The sequence below is a fragment of the Lampris incognitus genome, chromosome 16 (genome assembly GCF_029633865.1).
Source record: "Lampris incognitus isolate fLamInc1 chromosome 16, fLamInc1.hap2, whole genome shotgun sequence".
Lineage (NCBI taxonomy): Eukaryota > Metazoa > Chordata > Actinopteri > Lampriformes > Lampridae > Lampris > Lampris incognitus.
The window spans coordinates 38,126,878-38,133,477 of NC_079226.1; positions in this window are offsets into that span (position 1 = coordinate 38,126,878).

Below are 6,600 nucleotides of genomic sequence, written 5' to 3' on the forward strand. Positions count from 1 at the left end.
ATCTGTGGCTGGGGCCCACGGTGCGTGACTCTCGAGTAAAGAGGATGTGAGGTGAGATTGAACGTGACGCAGATCAGATTAATTTCTGGAAAAGAGAAGGCGTCAGAGTTAGATGCAGTTAACGGAGAGGGGATTATGAAGATCTTGGCAGCCAAGCCTCGTCATCCAGGACGGGCCTGACGGGCGAGGCCGCGTAAAATAAAGATCATGTCTTCATCGAATCTAGGAGATCGGTTTCATCAGACGAGGGGATTCTCAGGAGTGGAACGGACTCTCAGATGAGAAGAAGAAGGAGGAGGAGAAGAAGGAGGAGGAGGAGGAGATGGAACAGTTCACCAACCGTATCCCAGGCAACATCAACATCCATGCAGTCCAGAAGATCGCCCTACTCAGAACATCCCACACATTACGTCGAGTACTGTCAATCAAGTGACATCTGCCCTATAGTGCCTCAGGTCCATAGTTTGGACCCGGCTCTACAGGATGTAAAACAGGAACACAAAATAAATAATAATTATTATTATTATTGTTGTTGTTGTTGTTGTTATTAGCCTTGGGACTTGTAAAAAAAGGGATGGAGAAATACACCCAACGGATCCCGGGTAACATCAGAATACAAGAACTGCAGAAGATGGCACTAGTTGGAACATCTCATATCCTAAGAAAGGCTCCATCCATCAAATAGACTTCTACCTCATTCTGACCCTGGCCCCAAGGAATGGGCCCGGTTATTATGTTGTATTATGGCATGAAGTTAAAGGAAATTTGTATAATAATAATAATGATAATAATAATAACACTAATAATAATTTTATTTATATAGCACTTTTCTAAACCAATGTTACAAAGTGCTTCACCAAAAATAAAATAAAATAAAACCTTAAGTAAGCAGAGATACATCCTGACCAAGTACAGGCTCAGTGACCACAGTCTGGCCACCGAAACGGGCAGACGCACAAAACATCTTGGCTACCAGAAGAGCAAAGAACATGTGGTCACTGTACAGCAGGCGAGGTGGAGACAGAGATGCACTTCCCGCTAAATTGTGAGAAATTCCAGAACACGAGAGAAAACCGGATTCCAAACGTTCTCCTCCTGGATGAGAAAGAGCAATGGCCCCTTACTTTAGGAGAGGGCCAAAGGTCACACCTTGCGGCCAAATATGTGTCAGAATGCCATACCCTGAGGGTCAGTGAGACCCTGTTTACACTTGGTTTTAAAATGCGTTTTGGGCGATCGCATCAAGTGGACAGCGAGACACATCGCTGTGTCTATCATGCGTCTCCAAATGCGTCCTGCTGACCACTTGGGATCAGATGTCATTACTCCGAAGAAGAAGAAGATTTCCTGTTACAGCCTTGTCAGGGACACATCAGGACGCATTAGCGTTTACACTGCAAAAGATATGTGGTCAAATGCGTCCCAGACCACACTGGCAAGTGGTTTGAGTAACCGGTTCACAAAACGTGTTGGTGGTTGTTTACACTGGTATGTAGCGCCGTCCACTTGTGAGCCGATCGCACAAAAACACCATTTTAAAACCCACGTGTAAACGGGGTCTGAGTGACCAAAACACTCTCAATTACTGTTCCAACTGCTGTTCCAATTTACTGTCAATCTCTGTTCAAATACTATTCTTTATTTCTACCAGTTCTACCTATTCCTTTTTCTATTTATTTTGATTTTAATTTATTTATTTTTATTTTTGTTTAACACTCTATTAGCCTATTTCACTGTCACCTGCTTTGGCAACATTGTAATGAATACAGTCATGCCAAAACAGCATTATTGAATTGAACTGAACTAAAACCAGACAAGGTAAAAATAAGAGTAAGATCAAATAAGAGTAAAAAATAGAATAAATAGACAAAAACATTTTGTAAAAGCTGTCATAAAAAGAAAAGTTTTAAGATGTGATTCAAAAGAAGCTAGAGACTTGGTTAGTGTTATTTCATCAGGAAGAGGGCACCATAGTGTGGGGGCTCCCCATCACCCTTTGTAACAAACCCAGACCTGGGAATAACCAGCAGAGTCCATCTGCAGACCTTAATGGTCTAAAGGGTGAACACCAGGTCAAAAACTCACACATGTATGTAGGAGCAAGACCGTTTAAGGCCTTAGAAGTGAGCAGTAATATTTTAAAATCAATTCGAGCTGTAACAGGGAGCCAGTGTAGGGAGCAGCGGCGTGTACTACCAACTGCAGACGGTAGAGGGAGCAGTTGCTGATCCCAGAATAAAGTGCACTACAAATAGTCAAGCCGAGAATAGATATACAGTGGTGCTTGAAAGTATGTGAACCCTTGAGAATTTTCTATATTTCTGCATAAACATGACCTAAAACATCATAAGATTTTCACACAAGTCCTAAAAGTAAATAAAGAGAACCCCATTAAACAAACGAGACAAAAATATACTTGGTCATTTATTTATTGAGGAAAATGATCCAACATTACATATCTGTGAGTGGTAAAAGTATGTGAACCTCTAGGATTAGCAGTTCATTTGGAGGGGAAATTAGTCAGGTGTTTTCAATCGACGGGATGACAATCAGGTGTGAGTGGGCGCCCTGTTTTATTTAAAGAAATGGGATCTATCAAAGCCTGGTCTCCACAACACATGTTTGTGGAAGTGCATCATGGCAAGAACAAAGGAGATTTCTGAGGACCTCAGAAAAGTGTTGTTGATGCTCATCAGGCTGGAAAAGGTTACAAAACCATCTCGAAAGAGTTTGGACTCCACCAATCCACAGTCAGACAGATTGTGTACAAATGGAGGAAGTTCAAGACCATTGTTACCCTCCCCAGGAGTGGTCGACCATCAAAGATCACTCCAAGAGCAAGGTGTATAATAGTCGGCCAGGTCACAAAGGAACCCAGGGTAACTTCTGAGCAACTAAAGGCCTCTCTCACATCGGCTGATGTTAATGTTCATGAGTCCACCATCAGGAGAACACTGAACAACAATGGTGTGCATGGCAGGGTTGCAAGGAGAAGGCCACTGCTCTCCGAAAAGAACATTGCTGCCCGTCTGCAGTTTGCTAAAGATCACGTGGACAAGCCAGAAGGCTGTTGGGAAAATGTTCTGTGGACGGATGAGACCAAAATAGAACTTTCTGGTTTAATTGAGAAGCGTTATGTTTGGAGAAAGGAAACCGCTGCATTCCAGCATAAGAACCTTATCCCATCTGTGAAACATGGTGGTGGTAGCATCATGGTTTGAGCCTGTTTATTTGCATCTGGGCCAGGACGGCTTGCCATCATTGATGGAACAATGAATTCTGAATTATACCGGCGAATTCTTCAGGAAAATGTCAGGACATCTGTCCGTGAACTGAATCTCGAGAGAACGCGGGTCATGCAGCAAGACAACGACCCTAAGCACACAAGTCGTTCTACCAAAGAACGGTTAAAGAAGAATAACGTTAATGTTTTGGAACGGCCAAGTCAAAGTCCTGACCTTCATCCAATCAAAATGTTGTGGAAGGACCTGAAGTGAGCAGCTCATGCGAGGAAACCCACCAACACCCCAGAGATGAAGCTGTTCTGTACGGAGGAATGGGCTAAAATTCCTCCAAGCCGATGTTCAGGACTGACCAACAGTTAACAGAAACGTTTAGTTGCAGTTATTGCTGTATTGGGGGGGGATCACAGCAGATACTGAAAGCAAAGGTTCACATACTTTTGCCGCTCACAGATATGTAATGTTGGATCATTTTCCTCAATAAATAAATGATCCAAGTATAATATTTTTGTCTCATTTGTTCAATTGGGTTCTCTTTATCTACTTTTAGGACTTGTGTGACAATCTGATGTTGTTTTAGATCATATTTATGCAGAAATATAGACAATTCTAAAGGGGTCACAAATTTTCGAGCACCACTGTAAGCATGTACAACTTTTTGCAGATCGGCAATTGATAAAAAAATGACCGGATTTTGGAGATTAGCTTGAGCTGGAAAAAGCATGACTGAACAAGATGTTTGATTTGATTATCAGCATTTTAGGTTGTGTGTGTGGGAATGGAAAAATCTGTCTGTCGCTGTTCTGAATTTCAGACATAATTACATCATTAAAGGCCAAATGAATTTAAGAGCAATTTTCCAAGTTAGTTGAGTTTTTCACTCAAATAACTTGGAAATACACGGCTTCATTTCAATGAAAGACACATTTTAGATGTAATCTAAACAATTCTGTGCAAACATGATACTATCTGCATTTCCTGTTGTAAACCCACCAGCTGAACTCTTACATGTACTTTTCTGTCCACACTCGTCGCAACTGCAAACAGTATGAATGCCAAGAGATCTGAAACAACCAACCAGTCCCTATATTGCTTGTGTTAGTAACACATATCAACTCCAAATACTCCTTGTAGGAGTATTTCTAAGGATGAGAAAGGTGAACAGCACAGTTGTTACTGGGCTGTTTGTTCACAACAAAGCTGTTCAAAGACTCGTCACGGAATATGGTTCCCACTCTTTTCAGGAAATCCCTTTTCCAGGAATTTAAGGGCATTTTCCATTACCTTTGCTTAGATATACACTACCGTTCAAAAGTTTGGGATCACCCAAACAATTTTGTGTTTTCCATGAAAAGTCACACTTATTCACCACCATATGTTGTGAAATGAATAGAAAATAGAGTCAAGACATTGACAAGGTTAGAAATAATGATTTGTATTTGAAATAAGATTTTTTTTACATCAAACTTTGCTTTCGTCAAAGAATCCTCCATTTGCAGCAATTACAGCATTGCAGACCTTTGGCATTCTAGCTGTTAATTTGTTGAGGTAATCTGGAGAAATTGCACCCCACGCTTCCAGAAGCAGCTCCCACAAGTTGGATTGGTTGGATGGGCACTTTGAGCAGATTGAGTTTCTGGAGCATCACATTTGTGGGGTCAATTAAACGCTCAAAATGGCCAGAAAAAGAGAACTTTCATCTGAAACTCGACAGTCTATTCTTGTTCTTAGAAATGAAGGCTATTCCATGCGAGAAATTGCTAAGAAATTGAAGATTTCCTACACCGGTGTGTACTACTCCCTTCAGAGGACAGCACAAACAGGCTCTAACCAGAGTAGAAAAAGAAGTGGGAGGCCGCGTTGCACAACTGAGCAAGAAGATAAGTACATTAGAGTCTCTAGTTTGAGAAACAGACGCCTCACAGGTCCCCAACTGGCATCTTCATTAAATAGTACCTGTTAGAGCCTGTTTGTGCTGTCCTCTGAAGGGAGTAGTACACACCGGTGTAGGAAATCTTCAATTTCTTAGCAATTTCTCGCATGGAATAGCCTTCATTTCTAAGAACAAGAATAGACTGTCGAGTTTCAGATGAAAGTTCTCTTTTTCTGGCCATTTTGAGCGTTTAATTGACCCCACAAATGTGATGCTCCAGAAACTCAATCTGCTCAAAGAAGTGCCCATCCAACCAATCCAACTTGTGGGAGCTGCTTCTGGAAGCGTGGGGTGCAATTTCTCCAGATTACCTCAACAAATTAACAGCTAGAATGCCAAAGGTCTGCAATGCTGTAATTGCTGCAAATGGAGGATTCTTTGACGAAAGCAAAGTTTGATGTAAAAAAAATCTTATTTCAAATACAAATCATTATTTCTAACCTTGTCAATGTCTTGACTCTATTTTCTATTCATTTCACAACATATGGTGGTGAATAAGTGTGACTTTTCATGGAAAACACAAAATTGTTTGGGTGATCCCAAACTTTTGAACGGTAGTGTACATGACAGCCGGTGCTCACAGAAGGTTCTATTATTCAGTATTGCCTATCAGAGGGAGTCTAAACAGTCTCTAAATGGACTGCTTAGCGTTTAGCTGGTCACTGGACATCTTCTTCTTCTTCTTTTGGCTGCTCCCGTTAGGGGGCGCCATAGCTGATCATCCGTTTCCATTTCTTCCTGTCTTCTGCATCTTCCTCTGTCACACCAGCCACCTGCATGTCTTCCCTCACCACATCCATAAACCTCCTCTTTGGCCTTCCTCTTCTCCTCTTCCCTGGCAGCTCCATATTCAGCATCCTTCTCCCAATATACCCAGCATCTCTCCTCCACACATGTCCAAGCCATCTCAATCTTGCCTCTCTTGCTTTGTCTCCAAACCGTCCAACCTGAGCTGTCCCTCTAATATAATCGTTCCTAATCCTGTCCTTCTTCATCACTCCCAGTGAAAATCTTAGCATCTTCACTTCTGCCACCTTCAGCTCCACCTCCTGTCTTTTCGTCAGTGCCACTGTCTCCAAACCATATAACATAGCTGGTCTCACAACCATCTTGTAAACTTTCCCTTTAACTCTTGCTGATACCCTTCTGCTGCAAATCACTCCTGATACTCTTCTCCACCCACTCCACCCTGCCTGCACTCTCTTCTTCAACTCTCTTCTGCACTCCCTGTTACTTTGAACAGTTGACCCAAAGTATTTAAACTCACATGCCTTCATCACCTCTAATCCTTGCATCCTGACCATTCCACTGTCCTCTCTCTCATTCACGCATAGGTATTCCGTCTTGCTCCTACTGACTTTCATTCTTCTTCTCTCCAGTGCATACCTCCACCTCTCCAGGCTCTACTCAACCTGCACCCTAATC